Source organism: Coptis chinensis, chromosome 8 (genome assembly GCF_015680905.1).
Source record: "Coptis chinensis isolate HL-2020 chromosome 8, ASM1568090v1, whole genome shotgun sequence".
NCBI classification, from domain to species: domain Eukaryota; kingdom Viridiplantae; phylum Streptophyta; class Magnoliopsida; order Ranunculales; family Ranunculaceae; genus Coptis; species Coptis chinensis.
This window is the reverse complement of record NC_141463.1, coordinates 61799941-61823774: the sequence shown is the minus strand read 5'-3', so window position 1 is coordinate 61823774 and position 23834 is coordinate 61799941. Positions and strand designations below refer to the sequence as shown.

General features: G+C 35.4%; 1 long non-coding RNA gene across 5 annotated transcripts; it reads right to left on the bottom strand.

Annotated features, from left to right (window-relative positions):
• Nucleotides 1-16511: 16511 nt before the first annotated feature.
• Nucleotides 16512-21021, bottom strand: LOC147482292 (uncharacterized). 5 transcript variants are annotated; one of them, XR_015204734.1, is made up of 7 exons: nucleotides 20828-21021; nucleotides 19617-20602; nucleotides 19253-19298; nucleotides 18678-18815; nucleotides 18283-18332; nucleotides 17283-17373; nucleotides 16512-16795 (listed from the first exon to the last, which is right to left on the bottom strand). It is a non-coding gene; the product is annotated as an uncharacterized LOC147482292 (long non-coding RNA). The 5 variants fall into 5 exon arrangements; XR_015204733.1 differs by lacking the exon at nucleotides 18678-18815 and having other exon boundaries at nucleotides 19617-19707; nucleotides 20481-20602; nucleotides 20828-21019; XR_015204735.1 differs by lacking the exon at nucleotides 18678-18815 and having other exon boundaries at nucleotides 19617-19707; nucleotides 20487-20602; nucleotides 20828-21019.
• Between the last annotated feature and the right edge of the window lie 2813 nt (nucleotides 21022-23834).

Genomic DNA, 23834 nt, shown 5'->3' with positions numbered 1-23834 from the left:
AGACCAGATCCACAAATTCGTGCATGGGTTGAGGAGCCATGTTTTGGGCCTGAAAATGAAGCCCAAAACCTCATTATTTTAGTCCATAAAGGGCTTTTCAGCTAGAAATGACTTCAATACCCTTTTTCATCTAGTTTTACTCCTCTGCTTGGGTCAAGACTTGGACCATTGGAAATCTCTTTCCAAGCCGGTCGTTTTGACATAAGGTAGGCCCAATTCCGAGGTCTTAGTCCAAAGATACGGCCTTCAGAAGTTCTACTGACTTTTGTGTGCTGTTTCTGCCCGCATTAGCTTTGACTTTTCAACTTTGATCGGGCTTTAAAAAGGCTTTTTCTCCTTGAATCTTGGCCTTTTATCATAGAACTTCTTAGCAACCAACTCTTGCTCCTTTATCTCGCAAAAGGGGCGTATTTCTGCATATATTCGACTCCAATGCCTGAAATACATAAGAACACGATAACAGTACTAACTCTTACTTATTAATCTCATAATTGGTCAAAAGTGATATTTTTAAAGTAGTTAAAACTACATTTTTGGGCTCTTATCAAACCACCCCCAAACAACATTTTGCTTGTCCTCAAGCAAATATGAGAAATTAGAATAAGTGACAAAAAATGGAGTTCTAAAACCACTAGGAATTCCCTAGTGAACGAGTTATAGCCTTGTGAGAGTTTTCCAGTGAAGGTACTCACAAACTTCATCTATATTACGACGACTAAGAAATAAAACTATTGTTTCCTTATTTATGTCTCAATTATCTATACATCTTACTAGCAATGAATACAGAATAATCAAGTCAAAACCTAAGCTAATATATGCATAATAATCAATCATCTACGAATAAACATATATACAATGAGTAATACTATGAAATGCACTAACAGGTCCGTTTATGAAACTTTGGAATAACGTCCTTTAGTAAGTCCTCACATAAAAGTCAAGACAAAAACACTCTGATTTTTCCGCTCAAGTTTCACTACTCTAGTATGTAGTGGGCACACTTGACCTTACAATCTCAATGACACACAAGGAAGCCGAAGTCGATCAAACACATCTGCCACTTACTATCACACTAACCTATTCCTAATTGAGCTAAAGGTATTTATTAGGTATTGCGGGGATTAGGTGATAGTTTAATAATGAAGGAAATGGATATTCAAAAAGAACCAGTCTGAGATAATAGAATCATCATATTATGTAACTAGAGAAAACCTTGTTCTTTTGCTTCTACACTTTGTTTCCATCCTTAGCCTTTTTATTTTGGCTTTTTGACTCATTTTATTCTATTTTTGGAGTTTTTATTTTGTTTCTATTTTTCTTTTTCTTTTCTTTGGATGTAAACTTCTTTTTTTTTCTTTTCTGAAGCAACTAACTAATTTTTGTTTACACAGGTTTTTCTCTTCTCTTTTCTTCACTCATATTCTCAGACTCATTCAAAGAACGGGTAGGCTGATTTTTACTTTTATTTTATTTTGTAAAAGGGTAAAGGATTTGCGGTTTATGAAAGGCTAAAGAAAGGCTCAGAGGGGCAACTAGCGGAAAATAATTTCATAAGGTTTGAATTTCTAGCTATATCAATCCAAAGAGGGCCTAAATTATCGCTTAGGATATGGTATAGTGATCAAGCAAGTGGATGTGTGATTTCTCTATTCGGAATTTACTTCTCCCTTGTGTCATTTCTCAAATATTTCACTCATATAAGGTTTTAGGCTATATTCTCACAGGATTTGTAGAATAAGTACTCTAGCCTAGATTTCAGAAACTTACTGCCAATACAACCATAGATGCTCATGCAATATATTTATGGAAAGATGTAATGATTATTACCTACATGTTAACCTAAGTTTCTAAAAACTATTCTAATTTAAAAGCTAATGTGAAATTTCTAGATTAATATCATCATGGAGAAAGAAACAATATTAATATTCCTAAGTGCATAGTATAAATACATTTTATTATTTTTTATTTTCTAATTTTTATAAGACAAATAATACGTAATATATAACCTAATATGTGTTTAAATATTTACAACATGTTTCTATACCACCCCCAGATAATTTGGGAGAAGGGGGTTCATGAAACAATTCAATAGCACAATTAAATTATGGGGTTATGTAACTAACTAATTTTTATGATTTTTAACATTATATAAATAAAAGTGTGTAATTTACATCCTAAAAGTGACTAATTTTTGCAAATGTTTATATCCCACCCCCAAACAATCGAACGCTTTGTCTTCAAAGTGTAAAGAGATAAGGAAAGAATTTACCATAGAAACTTGGTAAAAATTGGCAGTACCTGTAATAGAAATGTTATAAAGATAATATGATAACATGAAGCACAATAAAACTGTTACGTACTAACTAACTCAAATTCTACTGGAGTAAACATGACAAGCAAAGGGTGGCAAAAAGATTTGAAATGAAATACCAAAATACGCCACCCCCAAACAAAATTTGAAAACTCTTTTTGAAGTTTGAAAAATTTTGTGGCCTATACTCCATTAAGGTGGTATTTTACAAAAAATTATATGGGTCTTTTAAAGTCAGATTCCCCTAGACTTCCTAGATTACTATTTTTATGGTTTTGATATTTTTTTTTCTTTTTATGAATACGGATTAATATAAGGAAAATGAAAAGCAATAAAGACATGATTCACACCATAGAGGAACACGACTCAAAAATCGAGAAAACATGCAAGAGTGGAAAACGTGAAATATGTTAAACGTGGTATTAGAATTCGATACTTACAGCCACACACTCCATAAGGAGGGCCCGGTTACCTGAATGGTGCACTTACCAATGTATAGAAGTGAAATGAAGTACACCAAACAACAAAGTAAGCCGTTTATAGTCAGCTACTCAAGACTTTATCTCAAATATATGTATATAATGAACATACAGTTTACCATATATCAACAATCAAAATAGTTGTGGATCTTGCCATAAATAATTATCAGATAAAACACATCCAAACGTCATCAAGCACCATGATTTTCTACGATGCAACTTAGTGAAATGAAAGTGAAGTCTGATAGACCTAGAACGTAACCGAGCATGCACCTTCTTCTTCATCTTTGAATGAAAGGGTGTCCAAGTGAATGATCATGAGAAAATGGATGTTTGTGGAAGATATGTTGGATATGGATACGTTTTAGAAGGAAAGAATGGAAAAAATGAAAATGTGGGTTTAGCACAAAACTCATTCATAGTGTAGGTAGGAACTGTCTCAATTCTAAAAATAAAGGTGTCAAATGCCTTTTCCTTAGGAATTATTTCTGTATTAGAAGGATTTATAAAATCATTAAGTACAGAAGAAGCAAGAGGGTCAAGTGCTAACTCAAGGTTCCTTTGAAAAGGTGGAAGGTGGGAAATATTGGTGATGGGAGATGAATGAGTGACATGATGATGTGAGGTGGATGAATGGGGCTCAGCTAGAGCTCTCAGGTCTAGATTAGAAGCCTTGAGATATGCAAGACATTCGTCAATAGGTGGATAAAAAAAATCACTGGGATAGAGGGTGAAAAATTCATCTTCCGTCATAGCGTCAAGGGATGAATGGATGTTGACAGGGGGAGACTCACGAGGTGCAAAGGAAGAGTTGCAAAAGAGTCGAAAGAAATCTTCCTCGACTTCCAGCGAGTTCTCGTCGAAGTTGGAACTTCCAAAGAAAAGGAATTTGTGCATCTGATTATCCGGAAACGTGGTTTTGAAATAATCTTTAGCTAAACTCTCGATCATGCTAACCTCTCCATCATAAATCGTATCTGGGAACTATTTCATCGTTTTAAAAAACATTTATCTCAACAAAAAGATGGCCAAAGGACAAGGACATCGAACCATCGCGGTAGTTTATGAGTGCGTTGGCAGTAGCCAAGAAAGGAAGCCCTAAAATGATTGGAACAGAGTCGTTAGCGACTTCTGTATCGAGGATAACAAAATCAGTAGGATAGTAAAAATCCTAAACCTTAACAAACACATTTTCAACCACCCCCTTAGGATACTTAATAGACCGATCAGCTAATTACAATGTCATTTTAGTAGGTTGCATCTCCTGTAGACCTATTTGTTTATATAAATAATACGGGAGTAAGTTAACACTCGCCCCCAAGTCTAATAACGCGGTCGTCGTGTGGGAATCTCCTAAGGTGCATTGTACAATAGGACGACCAGGGTCCTTGTACTTAACGATTTCGATATGTTCGGTTAAAGTTGGAAACTGTTCAGTTAAAAAGGCGTCTTTAGGAATATTTGTCTTACGCCTAGTAGTGCACAACTCTTTGAGAAACTTAGCATGGTGAGGTAACTTTTTAATCGCTTCAAGAAATGGTAGGTTTATCGTTAGATTTTTAAAAACCTCCCTAATCTCATTAAAATTTGTATCCTTGTTTAACATAGCTAATCTCTGGGGAAACGGTGGTTTCTCTCTATATTTAGCATATGGATCAACAGGATGTTTAACCTTGGCCTTTTGTTTTTTAGGTTGTGATTTAACTGGTACTTCTACAGAGGTAGGTTCTTCAGTTACTACTTCGGTATCTAGTAAAATATCAGGTGTGGGGACTACTGGTGGGGTAACTACAAGCATAGTTACGGCTTTATCAACCACTCTGCCAGAACGGAGAGTGGTGATGGCATTTAGCTCACCTACGTTTCTATTTTCATTACTAGTATTACCGTTTACCTCAAAGGTTGTGTTCGTTATTTTAGGATTTGGTATCGCTTGACCTGGAAGCACACCTTTGGGTTGTACTTTCTCTTGGGTTAACTGCTATAAGGAAAGTTGGATGGATTGTAAAATCTATTGTTGGATTTGCATAAAGGCGTCGAAACGATCCGGTTGTGGAGGAGTAGCTGTTACAAGTGGTGTGACAAGAACTATCTCACGTTGATTATTAACAGGTGGGTTGTGATAGTTATGATTAACCGGAACGATATCTCTATTAGCATTTTAATTATTATTGTTATAATTATTATAATTACCTTGTCCTTGTCTTTGTCTCGGTGGAGCTTGATTGTAATTATTTGTTTGCCTAACATTTTGATTATTGTACGCTGGAGGTGTAACTTGTTGATTATTGCACCAACCGTGGTTTTGTCGCCAAGGTGCGTTAGGTTCACTATTAATGGAACAAACATTGTCTGGCTGTGCGGATAGATGTTCATAGACTAGAGGACAATAGGAGTCGGGATGCGCAGGACTCAAACAGAAATTACATGGAATAGAGTTGATATTCATGACAGGGGTAAGCTTTTGTTGAACAGAAATAGCTTCTACCTTTTTAGTGAGGGATTCAATTAGAACTTTAAGCTCAGGATCAGATTTAACCTCAAACATACTAGTAGCCTTAACTGTTGAAGAAGAACTAGCAGAGCGAGGGATATCGTCACTACCCCCCCCCCAGCTATTATTACGCTTTGTTTGATCTTCTAAAAATTTATAAGCCTCTGAGGCTCCTTTACTGAGGAAGCTACCCCCATTCATTATATCAAGGACCTCTTTATGGTGGTGTAAAAGTCCCTTGAAAAAGGCACGAACTAACGTGTCTTTCGCAAGGTTATGATGTGGACACTCTATAAGAAGGTCAGTGAAACGATTCCAAGCCTCTGAAAAGGATTCATGGGGATTCTATCAAAAAAATGAATCTTGGAAAGTATTTCATCTGTCTTTAGCGGTAGGTAAAAATGTTCCATAAATAGTTGAACAAATTTGGCCCATGAGTCCACAGAATTAGGCACTTGGGCAGTTAACTAAGTCGCCGCCTTGTCGGTTAGGGTGAAAGGAAACACCCTCAGTTTAATTTGTTCAGCACCAACCGTAGGATGATGGAATGTGGGAAGGGCTTGTTCAATTCAATCCTACGCATATGCTGATAAGGTTTTTCATGGTCTAACCCATGAAAAAATGGGTAACAAATTAAATATATTTGGGGGGATTCGGAAATCTCTCACTAGGTCTGCAAGAACGATGCAAAATTTTGGGCTATCGTTCAAGGCTTTGTAAAAGTCAGAGAGAGGAGACTATCTTTCTTCAGCCATTATTTCAGGTGTAGTTTGTGGTATACTAGCTAGAGGTGTAGTGAGTGGTATACTAGATAGGCGTGTTTGTTGACATTGACGTTTGATTATGTTAGGCGTTTTTCTTCTACCTGACCTTAATCTCATGCAAGGCTAAGACCAATATTAAAGAAACACGACAACACTCAAAACAATCATGATATGCTAGTATAAATCCTCTAACAGGAGATGTGAGGAGTGGAAGAAAGAAATACCTGAATGCCTCCTTGCTTCGCTTATGAATAGCGTCTTGTATACGCTAGCTCAGTGCATTTAACAAGTTAGAAATACTAAATAACTTGAAGAAATGGACGTTTGTACTAACCTGTGGAAATCGGGTTGTTTAGAAGAAGGTGCGGGGTGCGCTCAAATTTTGCCTTTCAAGGGCGCAGGGTGCGCTCGTGTCCTGGCTGATGTGCAAACAATAGAGCGCGGGGTGCGCTCTGAATTAGTGTTGGAGGGCCCGAGGTGCGCTCAGTGTATCCCTGCGAAAAAAAATCAGTTCTGAAGCAAACAACCACAGTTATAACCAAACAAGGGTGGGTGGGTTTAATGGGACTTTGGTTGGATTAACACTACTAATGGAAATGAAACAAAACACAACTAAGATGGTAGCGGAGCCATTTGATATACGATAAAAATGATAGTTTTACCTACGAATACAATTACGACAAGGTAAGTAAAACTAAAGCTATTTTCAGTTCTAATTATCAAAGTTCTCTACACTCTCGATGCTATTGCAATATAGTTGGAGTAGAAAATTCGTTCCACTCCTAGTTCTTTAGAATTCACGTTAACTAAGATGATCAGTTCTATCAAAGTCAATGAGAGTAACGATGGAAATTATACTACTATGGTAATTCAACTAATCAAGATACGATAATTCAATAACGGAAATACTAAATTGACAATATGATAATGAATTAGGGGAATTTGATTCTACCTTGATTCGACTTAATAAACTAATGAAGAAATGTCGTAATCCAAATTGTAATGCTTTCGCATAACAATTGGGTGTTTCTAATCCCTAATTGTTCATGGTAATCTCTACCAACTAACAACTAGCATGTGAAGCAATCAAACCCATTCTCATGGTGAACTAATTACTATCTAGAATGAAATAAAATATTACGAACTATTCTACGTTAACAACAATCAAGTTTTCATCAAGGCTTCTTCAAACCCCTCTAATGGAGGTTTTAGTCTTGAATCATTATACTATCAGTAATATATAAATAATAACAAGACATGATAAAAAGATTATAAATTTAATATATTGATCTAATCAAGGATTCAAAACTGAATTCAAAACTAAGTAATGATTAATAACTAAATAACTGAATTGAGATCTAAGTGATTTAATGAACTAAAACTAGATTTATAAATAACTAACTAACTTTATTGATCTAATGAATAATAATCTAATGATTCGAAAAATTGAATTAAAAACAAGTAATCACTAATTAAAATGAAATCTAAACTAAAATTATCTCAATCTCTAAGTAAAAATTCACTGAAAAAAACTGTTTTTCTGAACTAGTTCTAGAATTGCTTAAGAGCTAAGTCTTTTCTCTTCATATGGAGGAGACTAGATCCACAAATTCGTGTATGGGCTGAGGAGCCATGTTTTGGGCTGGAAAATCTAGCCCAAAACCTCATTATTTCAGTCCACAAAGGGCTTTTCAGCTGGAAATGACTTCAACATCCTTTTTTATCTAGTTCTGCTTCTTTGATTGGGTTAAGGTTTGGACCATTGGAAAGCTCTTTCCAAGCCGGTCGTTTGGACATAAGGTAGGCCAAATTCCGAGGTCTGAGTCCAAAGATACAGCCTTCGAAAGTTCTATCGACTTTTCAGGCATTTGTTTACTGCAAGGTTGACTTTGACTTTTCAGCTTTGACCGGGCTTTAAAAAGGCTTTTTCTCCTTGAATCTTGGCCTTTTATCATAGAACTTCTTAGCAACCAACCTTTGCTCTTTTATCTCGCAAAAGGGGTGCATTTCTGCACATATTCGCCTCCAATGCCTGAAATATATAAGAACACGATAACAGTACTAACTCTTACTTATTAATTACATAATTGGTCAAAAACGATATTGTTAAAACTACAGTTTTGGGCTCTTATCAGTTAGATGTATAGATATATGAGATAAATTAGAGGACAATTACATTTATTTCTTAGTCGTTGTAGTATAAATGAAGTTTGTGAGTACCTTCTTTAGAAAACTCTCACGAGGCTATAACTCATCCACTAGGGAATATTTACTAGTTTAAGGCCTTATTGCATATGGTTAATGCAGTCGCACTAAGCAAAATGAGAGTATTTAGGTACATTTTTTGCCACTTATTTTAATTTCACATATTTGCTTGAGGACAAGCAAAATGCTGGGGGTGGTTTAATAAAAGCCCAAAACTGTAGTTTCAATCCCTTAATAGTATTATATTTAGACCAATTATGTTTATAATAAATAAGAGTTAGTAATGTTTACGTAATTTTGTATATTTCAGGTATTGGAATCAATTATGTAAATAAATACGTCACTTTTACAAGAGAAAGGAGTCAAATTACTTGCTAGAGAAGTTCTACGGTTAAAGCCCAAGTTTCAAAGAGAAAAAGCATTTTTAAAGCCTAGTCAAAGCTGAAAAGTCAAAGTCAACGCGGGTAGAAAAAGAGCATAAAAGTCAACAGAACTTCTATAGGCCGTATCTTTGAACTCAGACCTCGGAATTGGGCCAATTATATGTCAAAACGACTGGATCGGAAAGCGCTTTCTAATGGTCTAAGTTTTGACCCAATCAGAGTAGTAAAAGTGGGAAACAAAGGTATTGCAGTAAATTCCCATAGAGAAACCATTTTTGGACTTAAGTAATTAAGTTTTCGGTTTAATTTAGTGGCCAAAAACACATTTTTAAAGCCCATGCATGAAATTATAAACCTAACCCTCTCCTATATAAAGAGTATGAAGGCAAAACTCTATTATCTCTCCCTCTCATTTAGTTAGAATAATTTAGCTTTCTCTCTCCCTCCCATTAGTTAGAATAATTTAACTCTCTCTATCCCCTTTCTTTAGTTTAATATAGTTTAAGTAATTAGGGTTTATAATTATAGCCTCCATAAAAACTCCATTAAAATACCTTCAAGTTATTATTATTATTCAATTCAATTACTTCTCTTTTTATTATGTCTTCTTCTCATTCTTTTATTCATGATAGTTCCATGAATCAAAGCTAAACTCCCATTAGAGAGAGTTTGAATGAAGCTTTTAGAGGACTTTATTTGTTACTATAGATTGTTGTTTAGGGTTTCAAGTTTAGGTTTTTCTTGACTTAGAGATAAGAAGATTTTAACTTAAACTAGATAATAGTGAGTTTGCCATGAAAATGGGAACAAACTTTCTCTCATGCTAATTAGTTTATGACTAAAGATAGTATAAAATAATTAGGGATCATTAAAGGTCTAGTCTTTATATTTTAACCTTGTGTGAGAATATCTAGACTAGGGTTTTCTATACAAATCTATGCTAGCATGTTCAGAAATTAAAAAGTGGATTTCAATCTCTTTTTATTCTTCTCCATATTTTACTCAAGTCATATTCAATTGATTTAATTAAATTAGTATAAGTTAAATTCATATATTTAGTTTCGTAGTATAAATTCACATCCATAAATATTGCTTTCACCATTGTTTCTTTGTATTTGATTAGTTGAATTCGTTATTTCTAGAGAGTTAAGAGTAGAACGATTCCGTACTCTATATATTGCATGAATATATATGTGACAGTAGGAAATAAATAATTGATAACGTAAGAATAAGTTTGAGAGATCTAATTGTGTTGTTATATTTATCACATATAGAACGACCTTTAAGACACCTATAGGGATGTCTCCTTACAACCTCGTTTTTGGAAATACTTGTCATCTGCCGGTTGAACTTGAGCATCGTGCTCTATAGGCCATAAAAAACCTCAATTATAATATCAATGCGGCAGGCAAAATGGGAAAATTGCAACTCAATGAGCTTAAGGAAATTCGGAGTGATGCATATGATCTCTCGAAATCCTATAAAGTTAACATGAAAAGGGTGCACGACAAGCATATTTTGTTGAAAGATTTTAAAATTGGTCAAAAAGTTTTGCTTTACAACTCAAGATTACACATTTTTTCAGGAAAATTGAAAACAAGATGGTCTGGTCCTTTCATTGTCTCTGCTGTAACCCCTTATGGGGCAATCTCTTTGAAAAATTTAAATGATAACAGCGAATTTCAAGTAAATGGTTAACGTCTCAAACATTACCATGAGTTACGGTCTCCAGATGTCGACAAAACTCTTCTACAAGATCTAGTCTACACTGACTGATAGATTTGCTTGGTGTACTTCCTTTCACTACTTTAAAAAAAAGAAAGGGAGTACACCATGTTGGTAGACGAGCCCTCTTTTCTTTTCTTCTCTAATATCACTTAGAGTGTGTGGTTGCAAGCGCCAGAACCATAGTCCACAACAAATCTATTTCAGAACTGAGTATAAATGTCTTCTGATAATAGAGCAAACGTGCCTTCTCGTAAACGATGGGTACTAAAAATTTCCCTTCCTTCCTTCTCTTACCTTTTCTACTCTCTGCCTCACGAACTTCAGCTAATCATTTGGTGTAAGTCTCACTCATCACAAATAGGTAATCGTCATAGTACTTTTTCTCGAAAACGATGTATGCGAAGGATGGGGTGGTGTATGCGTTGCTAAAAACCTTTCTGTCCAGGTCTTAAATCATTATCCGATACTTGTCGGTATAAGGTATAATTTTATTTGACAGCAGCTGAGCAGGATAAACTTCGTTACCCTGCTGTTGCTCCCATGGGTTGGGAATCGTCTCGAGGACCTGACGTTAAAAGACTCAACATGTATATACTCGTGTCTTTTACATTTCACTTTTGCACTAGCACTATGCACAAAGAGATTCGTGTTCAACCTCGGATGTTGCCTACTCGGGACACAGGCAATGGATTCCACTAGGGCAACCACTAGTTGTTTGTTATTTGATTTTGTTTCGGGGCGATTTGAGGCTATACCATATGTAATAAGTGTAATATTATTAGACTGTTTCTCCCCTCGCACGGTCCAGGATGGTACCGTCCTGCACCCTAGGCCCCCAAAACATAAAGGTTAAGCCACAGTCTGGCTGGATTGGGTTAGCTCCAAAGCCGACATGACAGTTGCTTGGCATTTTACGTAGAGAGTCTTCTGGCTGTCAAGTGTTTCTAACACGTTAATCTTCCCTTGTACATTTGTATATAGTTCCTAATAAAAAAAAATCGACCCGATCCAAGTCCCGTACTATCGTTTGTTTTGGTCCACGCGATTTACTATTCTGCACGCTTTCCGAGCTTGGACCAAAATTTTCGACCCGATCCACATCACGTGCTTGACCTTTTTTGCCCACGTGATCTCTATTATTCAGCACGCTTTCCCCAACGGTCATATTTAATACATATATATAAATATCGACCCCTTGATAAGATAAAATTTAATATATTGGTAGAAAATAGTAAATATGAAGGTGTGTGAACAGTAATATATCAAGATATGAAACTCTCTAAATCATGTGATAAAGAGGAGAGTAGTCGTGTTCGTACCACTCTAGTCGTACATTAGTTGAAAGCAAGTTTAGATTGGAATTTTGTTTTTACTAGTGAGAGTAATATGATGTGAAAACAGTAGATAAACAGTGAATTAATTGATGAGGAAAGATATTAGAAGGGGTTTAATTTGCCACGTGATTTGATTAACTAGTAGTTAGTATCGAATCGCTTGTTTTAATCCTTAGTGAACACCAAGTTCTCTCGGATCAAGGTTTCACTAGTATGAGAGTTTAGCTCCACGACAAATCTCTTTGGTGGTGGCTCTAAACTCTAATTCTCCATTATGAACTCTATCTCTAGACATTCACAACGAAGAACTTGACGTTCTTATTGCAAATAATATTAAACTAATTGTTAATCATCCTCACATGGCTTCATAAACCTCCTCTAATGGAGGTTTAGCCTTGTATCATTGGAATCATGCTAACTAAGCAATAATAATAAGACATAATATAAAGAACAATTATTGAAAGTAAATTAAAGCTTTTTATTTATGGGAATTAATGGTGGATAAAAACTAAATTATTCTAACCCTAAACTACACTAATAATAAACTAAGGGGTTGAGAAAAGAAGAGAATAAGAGGATAGGAGTGTTTAGCCTTAACCCTCTTTATATAGGAGAGGGTTAGGGTTATATTTTCGTGCATGGGTCAAAAAGGGGGACTTTGGACCTCCATTAGGTTAATTCAAAAGAAGCCACAACTGCTAGAAATTACTTCCATGCCATTTTTATCAATTTTTGCAGCTCTGATTGGGGCAAGGCCAGATCCATTAGAAAGCTTATTCCGAGCCGGTCGTTTTAACGTAAGGTAGACCCAATTTCGAGGCCTGAGTCCAAAGATACGGCCTGTTGACTTTTCTATTCTTTTTTTACCCGCATTGACTTTGACTTCCCAGCTTTTACTGGGCTTGAAAAAGGCTTTTCTTTATGATTCTTGAATTTTAAACGTAGCACTTCCTCGACAATCATCTTGACTCGTTTTCCATACAAAAATGGTGCCTTTAGTCACCTAATCAACTTCAAGTCCTGAAATGCACAGGAACACGTAAACAATATTAACTCTCATTTATTATAAACATAATTGGCCTAAGTAGAATACTATTAAGGGGTTTAAAATACACTTTTGTTCATATCTTTGCTATAAATATCTTCCTTTCAGCTGTCTTCATTTCACTCATTCTTCACTATTCTTCCCTTACTTATACTTTTAAATGGGTCAACCAAGAAAAATATTGCCCAAGAAAATAATTTTGAATTTTTTTCATAAAGGCCTGCTTTCCCCATATTTTGACACTAAAATTGTACGTCGAGGATGGATGCATCTGCTATATCATTCGACAACTGCCTATTCTAGAGAGTTGGTTATGATGTTCTACCAATTTAGCGAACCTGACAATGGTAAATTCTATTTCCATGCCCATGGACAACATTTTGAATTGACTCCAGAAATCATCTCTGAAATCCTTCAAATTCCAGTGGCGAACCCTGAAGAGCTTAGTCAGGAGTCAAAATTTTATACCATCAAGCAACTTATGCAGGCAAATGTATCTCATGGCGAACTTGGAAATAGAAGCCACATTGTTCTTTAGTGCTCTTTGTAGCATAATCAATGATTCGTTCTTCACTGGTTAGGACACAATGTGAATGGAACACCAAAAACATCCAAAGTGACCAAACCTCTTCTCCACATACTATGGGTGATACAGACTCAAAGGGATGACTTTTATATAATCCAATTTCTCTGGAACTCGACCACCATGACCAAAAAATGGTTAGCCCCTTTGCCTACCCTAGTCAAGCGAATTATGTTGTATTGGGGTTATCAAGTTGTTTATCCAGAAATACCTCTTCAAATAGCTCGCCTTTACGCAATTCATATAGAGTGCACCGCTGGTTTTTGGACTCCAGATACTCCAATGAACCTGACAGAGGAACAAGAAGACCAAAACCCATACTTTGAACATTTCAATTTCTTAACCAAGGCCTGTGAACACTGCACGCCCGTCAGGAAGTCATCTTTACAAGTCTGTTGTAATTACAGGAAGTTCAGGCAATGCACGAAATGGCACATGAAGAATTCTTGCAAAACCACTCACAGTTTTTAGAAAATCACACTCTCATAATGAATAACCACCACAAACCAGGGTGAACTGCAGCAGTAGCTCATCCAGCAGATTGATCAACTCAAAAGTCTTGTAAATGATCTACTTCCACTTAACCATCCCCATCGTCAACAAACCCCTGGATTTTGTTCCACCTTTAAAAATTATTAGTTATGTTTATCTCTTAGTCAACCTCTTTTGTCTTTTTGTGTTTTCTCTTGTTAAGCAGTGGTTAAGGATAATGTACCATTAGGTTGTAATAATTCTTGTTGTTATCAATAAACCATCATTTCATGACATATTTTAAACTATTGTGTTAAATTTGTTTGTAGGAGGACCATATCTTCTTCCATACTCTTCTATCCATCGCGACATACTTTATTCGACTTTATCAGTAGGTGTGGAGAACATATTTGATTCCCTTGCAGTGGGACCTTATCGTTGTTTCACGCAAGGTGACTATTTATTTTTTAACTTCTCATCACGCTAATTGATAGTCTGTCAAGATTCCCTGCTATAAATCACATCTCTCTCTACTCCATCAAGGATCATCTTCATCAAGCCTGACAACTCCAAAAATCATTCCTGAGGAATCATTCTAGGCTATGATGGACTCCCCAGCTTATAGCCTTCACTTCCGTGACTGCATCACCAACATTGGGTGGTCTTCCCTTGTTCTTCAACCGAACCAAACTTATTCTCCAAGCTTGGCTGCATACTTTTATGCCAATATGGAAGACACACGAGCATTCAACCATGCACCCGGTTTCTTCCTAGACCGGTTCATAATCATTGTTGGGGACACACAACATATTTTCTCTGAGCCAACAATTGCCCTAACTTTGGATTTGCCTTATCACTAACCAACAACAACTTGGTCATACATTAGCCAGAATTCATACCATTCATTTTCATGACCTCATTTTTTATGGACATATGGTGATGGTCTAGCATGTATAGGCGAAGGAGTTGCACTTGGCAGATAGCCAGAACCCATTATTCCCTTAGCAAGCATGACCATGAACATGGAAAATGCGATGTTGTTTGTACTTCTAAACATCATGGGGGATTGGAATTTTTCTACTGCCAATGACATTGCAAGTGTAGAGTTCAAAGCTCTTGGTCAAGGTCATACACTCTTTGATATCACAAACTGTGCTATAACTAATTTGAAAAAAGCTCGCAATATTCAGCACGAATATTTACTTTTACCTGTTACCACATGCCGAATTATGAGGACACATTTACCACAGTTTTCGGCCACTTTCAACAACTGGCTTAAAGTAGATTCTATGTGTCCTACGAACAAAATAATTCATTCATTAAGATTTTGCCCATGGCATGAACGACCTTCACGGTAACTGAGGCACGTCTGCTGTTTCCCTAACAACGAAGATATGTTAGCATATTTGAACGAATCAGGGGCACCACAATGGAGCACCATTTGGCAAACCATTATATATTGGCGTGATGCTAAAGAAATGCATTTCACTCGAGATGATGAGAGAAACTCAGTATCTAGTGGTTGGTAAAAATTGAGTAGGACAATGTGTATATATATGTAACTGTATATAGTTGTGTTTGGTGTGCTATCGTTTTTCCTTTTTGTATAATATATTTGGTTGTAAACACTTTCTGTTGCAGATGTCCGGTCCTAATTTTGCTCACGGTTCTCAGGTAATTTCTTTCTCTTGATACTTTAAGGACTAAGTATCATTTGGTTTGGGGGTGGTTGGAACCTCTAGCAAAAATCAGGCAAATTTTTTAAGATCTATATAGTTTTATTTCCTTTATGAATAAGCATATTTAGTGACAAAGTCTTGTTTCCTTTTATGTGATGAAAATTGTGTAGAAATGTCACATTAGCACTCGAATTAAGATTTGTTCTTAAAAAACTTAAGATAATACGTACACAATAATTTTTACATCTTTCCATGAGTATTCATGCACTGAGTATCATTGACTATACATAGCAGTAAGTTTCTAGAACCCACGGTTAGTTTACTTAAATTACCAATCTTGTGAGAATCTAACAAAAAAGCTTCGATATGTGTGAATTATGAGTAATGACACAGAGGAGTAGTTTTTCCGAGTAAAGAAAATCAAGCTTCTACTTTCTTGATCATTATCCAAATCCTAGGCAAAAATTTAGGCCTTCTTTGGATCGATATAGCCAAAAATTCATACATGCACATTTTACCGCTAGTCGTCCCACTAAATCTTTCATCAAACCTTTCACTTTCACCAACAATTTCTTATCCATCTATTAACCCCAAATAAAATAAATCTATCTAAATGATAAGTATGAGAAATAGGATGAAATGTGGAAAAATAAAGAGAAAAACTTGTCCAAAATCAAAATCAGTTACTTGCTTCAGAAAGAAACACTAAAAAAAATAGTCTATAAACAATGCCCATTCACCGTTGTTTTAAGTCTAAAACAAGTGCTATGGTCTGTTGTAGGGGCTGTCATAAAAATGGCTGTAATATTTGGAAAATGACGACTTTTAACACTTGTTAATTAAGCCTTCAACCGTGGTTTCTTTCTTACAGATTCGGTCCACCTATTTTAAAAAATAAACAACACCCTATGGTCGTTGTTTTTGCACTACTTAAGGGGATACTAGTTGGTATTTCGTTATTTATTATCCCATGACCTGCTTATACCTGATTGCTTTCCACCATAAAAATATATAAAAACAAATAGAACACAAGCTAAACAAATGAAAATATTTCATTTCATATTTCAAACTCAATCCTAAGTAACAAACAAGTCTTGAACTTGAAAAAAAAATAAAATAAAAAATCAAAGTACACCAAGGTTCTTCCATTAACTCCATAAAGTCGATAATCTCATCCACTACAATCCTATACGCATTTTCAGGTACCGTACCTCTCACGGTTACTAAGCAACCTTCCAACAATAACAATTCTCCCACAAATGCTTTGCAACTCCCATGTAGATTCACATGATGACGACGTCTCCCTTGGAATTGTTGCACTACAAAAAACAAACAATCAATTGATGAAAGGCTTGGTAAGCAAGCATACAAATATGACGTAAAAAGGGATGACAAGAGAATAATGAAGAATGCTCCTTAACATATGTTGTAGGCATACTTGTAAATAAACTAAAAGTATACTAGGATCCATGTTGATGGAGCAAAACTGTAAATTACCATGGCACTTGGTTTCTGATGGTGTTAGTGATGGCTCTCTTAATTGCCAATTCTTGTAGGAAGTGGGGTAGTAAAACCAAAGGAAAGTTGTAAAGATGGGCAGTCGTACTTAAAGCTACTAAAAAAAGTAGAAAGATAAAAACACTTGAGCCATTTATCTGTATGTACTATTACACATGTCACCTTCGTGTAACAACTTTATATTACTCATTAATTATTTAGGCATTTCGCCAACAACATGATTTACATCTAGTTGAAACCTGTAAGGACCAACTCCATACCATAAAATTTGACGAGATAAATCACTACCTTAAAATCTGAGCACTCCAGATGCTAGTGGACTCCATCTGGTAAGACCTATACCAAAGTTGTTGTAAAGAGGTAGATAGTCCGCTTCATCCTGGCCAGCGATACAAGATATCATGTTGCAATGAGATATCTAGTGAGGTTCTAAGAATTGCAATCGAAGAATTCATGACAACAGTTTATAAATATATTATAAGGAAGAAGCACAATGATGTTGAAATAAAACTTATTAAAGTAAAGAGTGAACCAATTACTACAAAGCTATATTAAAGTTAAGTAGTATACCATGTCAATCAAGAGCTCGGTCATACTGGAGGGCAATCTCACCCTCCATCGAACTAACACATTGTCATAACAAAAACAATGTGGCTCTTAACAGAAATGCTCATATAAAGGAAATACTGAAATTTCAAAACTAAGCTAGCCTTCAGTCAAACAAAGCTTGATCACTGACTATAACTAATGAGATAGAGTACTTGAGCCTCTTGTCCCACACTCTGAATGCACAGAATTCCTAGTGTTTACATCCAGCTGCAACTGCCACCCCAACCTTGCACTAGTACTTCGCAACAGTCTACTCCATCTCAAGGTTGAAATTTATAAAGAAATATAGTGTACTCTTTAGACTAAAGTACAATATTTGTAGTGCTTGGCATGCGTCACTAATACCTTTATAAGGGTAACATGTGTATGAAGAGAGAGTGACAGAGAAGCACTTGGTTTACGCTATTACCTATCTCATTTAATAAGTCCAATTAAGATGTACAAGTGAATCTTAGTTTAAGTGCAAATGCATTACATATGAAAAGTAAGAACTGAAGAACCAAGTCATAGTTATCAATCTTCAAGAACTCTAGGAGACAATGCCCAGGACAAACCTCACCTTTAGTACATGGTCTTATAGTATTCTACTTTATTAACTTTCCCTAATATATATATGCAAGTAAAAGGAAGACAAGTAATAAAAGAAAAAGCACTTGTCAAAATATGATGGGTAACTTACTAGTAAAGGCGCTTGAAAAACCACTTGTTTAAAGGCACTTTGTGGAAGTGCTGCAAAATCAATACACGAAAAAAAAATGAACATCTCCTTGAAACAACAAAAACTGAAATAGTACCATAAAACTGGGAACTAACATACTACGAATGACCAATACGATATGAATTAAATACTTAAGCGACCAAATGCAACAAAAGAAGATTCACTAGAAAATAAGACATAAAATACTATCTTTTTATGTAGGCTGCTAAAACCTAAATTTCATTCAAACTATGCCAAAAGGATGCAGGAAATCAGTCCAGTGCTACTAGACTGGGCAGACTACAACACCGTGTAATAAGCTCGCTAGCTAGAAAACAAGCAAGCAAACTATTCTAAGAATAAATTAGAGTACGTACTTATTTTTAATATGTGGAAAATAAGTGGCGCAAGAACATTTTGCTTCGACACCTCTAGAATTATCTTCTCTACCCCTTGGCTCTCAATATAGCAGTGCCACTATTACTTCAGGAAATAATTTCGGTTCACTGGGGTGCCTGTTGAATAAGTGGCAGCAATTCAATGTTATGAGCTAGAGATCTGTACTACTGTAGCTTGGAAAAGTACAATTAGATTTCAGATTACCACCTTAAGTTTATATAACACCTTCAACACCTAGTTTATATAAGAATTGTATTTCAATATTTGGTCAGTTCAGAATGTTCCTAAAATTAATCTCTCTGTACAAGTTTTTCCACTGTATTCCCCTGCATTGACTTGTAAATTGGTATAAACTTAGATATGTAAAGTCTTACTGGGAATAAGAAAAAAAAAACCAGTCCATTTACAATGCCTACACTACTACAGACAACTGTACAATTGCATATTTGTAGATAAGCAATTTTATAGTCCCTGATTATGTGAAATATAATCGAACAACCTTCCTCAAAATAATCTAGTGAATTGATCAAAATGAAAAGAGTAACTAACGAACCTTTTCAACTTCAAATTTTGCACTATCTGCCACAAGAAGTAGAAAGCTGATTCAAAAGGAAAACTGTCAGTATGTTCAAAGGCCAAAAAGGGTAGTGCACTTCAACCAATTACAAGGCCTTATGGCCTTCGGTTGATGCTGAAAATTGGACTCCACAACAAATTACATGACCTGGCCTGCCATCCCAAGATTAAAATCTATAAGCCTCATCTTGACCTCAGAATTATCTTTTTTTGATAACGTATTAAATTATAATCACCATTGCGACTCCAATGTTTCTCCCTCTCATCTTTTTCCTATTACACCTGTCTCACCTTAATGCTATCTCAAAATGGCTTCAAAAAAATAAAGACAGAAGAGGCACCTGATCAAAATGTCATAGATGTTCAATGCACATATCTTCCAAACCAGTAAGAAAGGGAAGCCGCACATGCTCCTCAGCCCCTACATCAGCCCTGCCATGAAAGACAAATAGGTGATTAGTAGGTTGATCAAATGAAATTTATTGGTTAATTATTATTTTTTTATCAGTAACAAACTCAATACTAGTATTCATTTTTTGGACATCCGTTAGCAAAGGCACATAAAAAGATTACCCAACACTAAAACATCAGCCCTATATCTAGCTATTGGCAACGTACAATGCTATAAACACTATAGAAAAAGTGCATCAGTGGCTCTAAATTGTTGCCTTGGTTAATTACGAATGTTTATTTGACTCATAGAATGTGCGTGCTTAACAAGCAACATTGTGATCAACCACAGGTCATGCATAACTTTGATATAGGAGTATGGAGATGGAGAGTATCTAAGCTATTTCTATTCTAGGTTCAGCAGTTGGAGATGGAGAGTGGATAGACGTTGTGGTGGAGATTGAGAGTGGAAAATATCTTCTAAAGTAATTTATATACGGGTGCAATAACCACTGACCAGGTTGCATTTTTTGAAGGGGCACTTTTACAAGAGAAAAGATTATTATTATTTTATTATTTTATCTTTTGATAATTGAATTTTACTGATTGAAGACAACACTTATATACATTCAACATCACACACTGAAATGGTATGGTATGGAGTGGTGACATAGAGGATCAGCAGTAGCAAAGAGAAAAGACAAAAATCACAAAAGGTTGTGATTTTTCCATCAACTAAACAAATAAGCAACTTCAAATTTCAAAACTGGACTTTTGAAGAAAAATTTACCAGAGAACATTCAGAAAAATCAAACCTTAACTTGAAGAAGAAGGGGGATATTCAAACTTGTATCTTGAATCCACATCGTGAACCAAATTTCAAAGTAACAAAACAGTACAAACATTGAATACAACATTTGAATCCTCAGCTTCAATCCTAAAACCAAACAAGAAATGAGATTGTCTAATGAAAATATCTATTTGTTAACAAATTTGTCATATTATATCACAAAAAAATATGAGAAATTGAATTTAACAAAAAATTCAACAAATTTGAATTTTGTAAACCCAAAGTGAATTACTAATTAAATAAAACAAAAGGAGGAATTTACATAACAACACGACTAATCAACTTCACAAAATCAACGAAAGCAATCAATACCCTAGAACTCCATGAATAGAGAAATAAGGTGAGATGAAGAAATGGAGGAAGTATCTGAGAAAAGCTGAGACCCCGAGCAAGGTCATAAATCTGGCCATTAGTATGCAGAGAGAGAGAGTGGTGGCCCTTTCGTGTAGAGTGGAGGTGGAGAGAGACAGCGGTGGCGTTTAATTTTCTCTAGAAATCAAACTTGATTGCTCTATTTTTCACTGTGTAAGAGTGTTGGACTGAGCCTAGAGAAAGCCCACTTACAATAAACACAAAATAACGGCCTATAAGTTCATAAATGACGGCCCTCAACACTCGCTATAGAACAATGGCCATTAACAGTCATTTTTTGCTCGAGGCACCTGTCGGCCAATTGGTGTAATGAAAAAGAAAAAAAAAATCAAAATTAGAACTCCCCAAAATCAAATCAAAAGGAGTCCAAAAGTTTAAAAGTGCAAAGTATGGAAACTTATGTTAGAAGTAGGAAAAGAAAACAAAGATTTCTATAGTGTAAATATCTAGAAGACCTTATTCTCTCATACTTATCATTTTTTATTTTTCATTTCGCTTTTCTTCTACACCACATAAGCCTCATAATATCTAATAAAGATCTCTAACTCAATTAGGAGTAGGATGGTGTGATAATAAGTAGTAGACGTGCTTGATCAACCTCTGCTCCTCTGACTGTCATTGAGATATGAGGAAAAATGTTTCACTGCACACTGGAGTTAGTGAAATCTTAGTGGAAAAATTATGAACGAATTTGTGTTTTGACACATACCTGTGAGAACCTATTTAGAGACTCTCTCCAAAAGATCCAGAAACAGCAATGCTTGTATATTTTAATGTAAAGTTCATTGTATGTATGTTCATATGTAGATGTTTTAATTATTATACGCATATTAACTTGAGTTTTAAAGAAATTAATTCTCGTTCCCCGCTAATGAGATGTATAGATATCTGAGATTAATTAAAGGAACAAGTCTTTGTTACTGAGTCGTTGTAGTTTAGATGAAGTTTGTGAGTATCTTCTCTGGAAAACTCTTACGAGGCTATAACTCGTCCACTAGGGAATTCCTAGTGGTTTAAGGCCTTGTTACATACGGTCAATGCAATCACACTCTGCGAAATGAGAATTAGTTAGGACTACATATTTTTCGCCACTTATCTGTTTTAATATCTTTTCTTTACTTGAGAACAAACAAAGTGCTGTTTGGGGGTGGTGTGATAAGCACCCAAAATTGTAATATAAAATCCTATAAAAACATAACATTTTGGTTAATTATGTGTTTAATAATCATGAAATAATTGTATTTTCGTGCTTTTGTAGGTTTGAGCGATCATCAAGAAAATGAGGATAAAAGCTAGTATTTAAGCACAGAATAGGGTGTCTACATGAAGTTTTCCAATTTAGCCCATGTGAAGCCCAACTAAAGCCCAGGGAAGCAAAAATGACAAATTCAAGTCAGAACAGGATGAACGTGCTGAAAAACATCAAACTCCAGAAGTCCATATCTTCTAAACCTGGACTCTAATGGCGGAAAATTAACCATCAGAACGATCAGTGCGACGAGATTTATACATATGTGGGACTTTGTAAAAAGTTAACTTTTGGACCCACCGCCGGTTGAGGCATGAGGGGCCACTGTGTTGACCCATAAAATCTAGCAACCAAGCTCACACGTCAAGCTTCCACACAAATCAAGCTGCAATAAAACCATAAAAGACTTTTGTGCATAACTTTGGCACAAAAGTCCTAATTGGTGGCGTAATTAGGTGGGAAACAAATTTATTTGATTTTGGCACAAAAGTCTTGATTGGTGGCTTAATTAGGTGGCTTAATGTCTTGATTAGAAAAAAAATCAAGATTTCTCATTTATGGAAGCAGTTGGATGTTAGAATTCACGTGGATGTAAAGAAAATGAGCACTCTCATTTGCTATAAAAAGATGTCCTTAGTAGCAAGACACAACTTTTGCTCCATAGTTTAGTTTTGTTTTAGAGTTTAAAAGTTTCCATGTATTGTTAGTTTTAGGTAAGCTTGTAATATGTTTTCTATTTTAAGTTAATTAATTAAAATCATTTCTAAGTTAATTATTATATGTTAAATAAACTAGTAGATTCTTCTTTTCTTTGAATATATTTCTCATTTCTATCTCCTGATTAGTTGCTTTAGTCAAAACTAGTGTAAGGTAAGTTGAGTAACTTGCATATTAAGTAACGTAGTAAAATAGGTTAAATATTACTTGTAAAATCCTGCTCACATACTTCTCTTCTAGAGAAATCTTCATTTGGTTGTTAACTAGAGTTCTAGTCTTTTGGTTTGGAACGAAACCCCTGCTCGAAACAAATTACAATGTGCACGTGAGTGAGGTATTTGAACGGTCGTATTTGAGTGTGTGTGTGAAACATGTTCTTTACATAGGCAAGAGTGTGATTGTCACAAGACCGTTTATACTAGATAGAAAAAGTTTGTGAGTACCTTCACTGGAAAACTCTCACGAGGCTTAAAGCTCCTCCACTAGGGAATTCCTAGTGGTTTAAGGCCTTGTTGCATATGGTCAATGCAATCGCACTCTGTGAAATGAGATTAGTATAACTTATAATAAATCACTCATTTGACATCTTAGTTTTTCTCTCATCTTTGCTTAAGGACAAGCAAAATGCTATTTGGGCCGGGGTGGTGATCAGCACCCAAATGTACATTTTATTACCCTTACATTATTGCATTACAACCTTTCTTACGCTTAATGAAAAGACAACTCATAGCTTTGATTTTCTTTTTCAGGTTACAGTGTAATTCATACCACTTATCATAAAAGCTGCATCTTAGCACCCAAAGGAGCCTTATTTACACTTATTATGAAGACTCGAAGTTGCTATGAAAATGTGCTGAAAAAGTCAAAGTCAAAGGTCAAAGGTCAAATGTCAAGGATTCATAACTAAAGAGTTGAAAGTCAAGTCCTTAACTCAAAAGACCAGAGATAGATGTCCTTGACACAAAATAAGGCTTTCTCTAA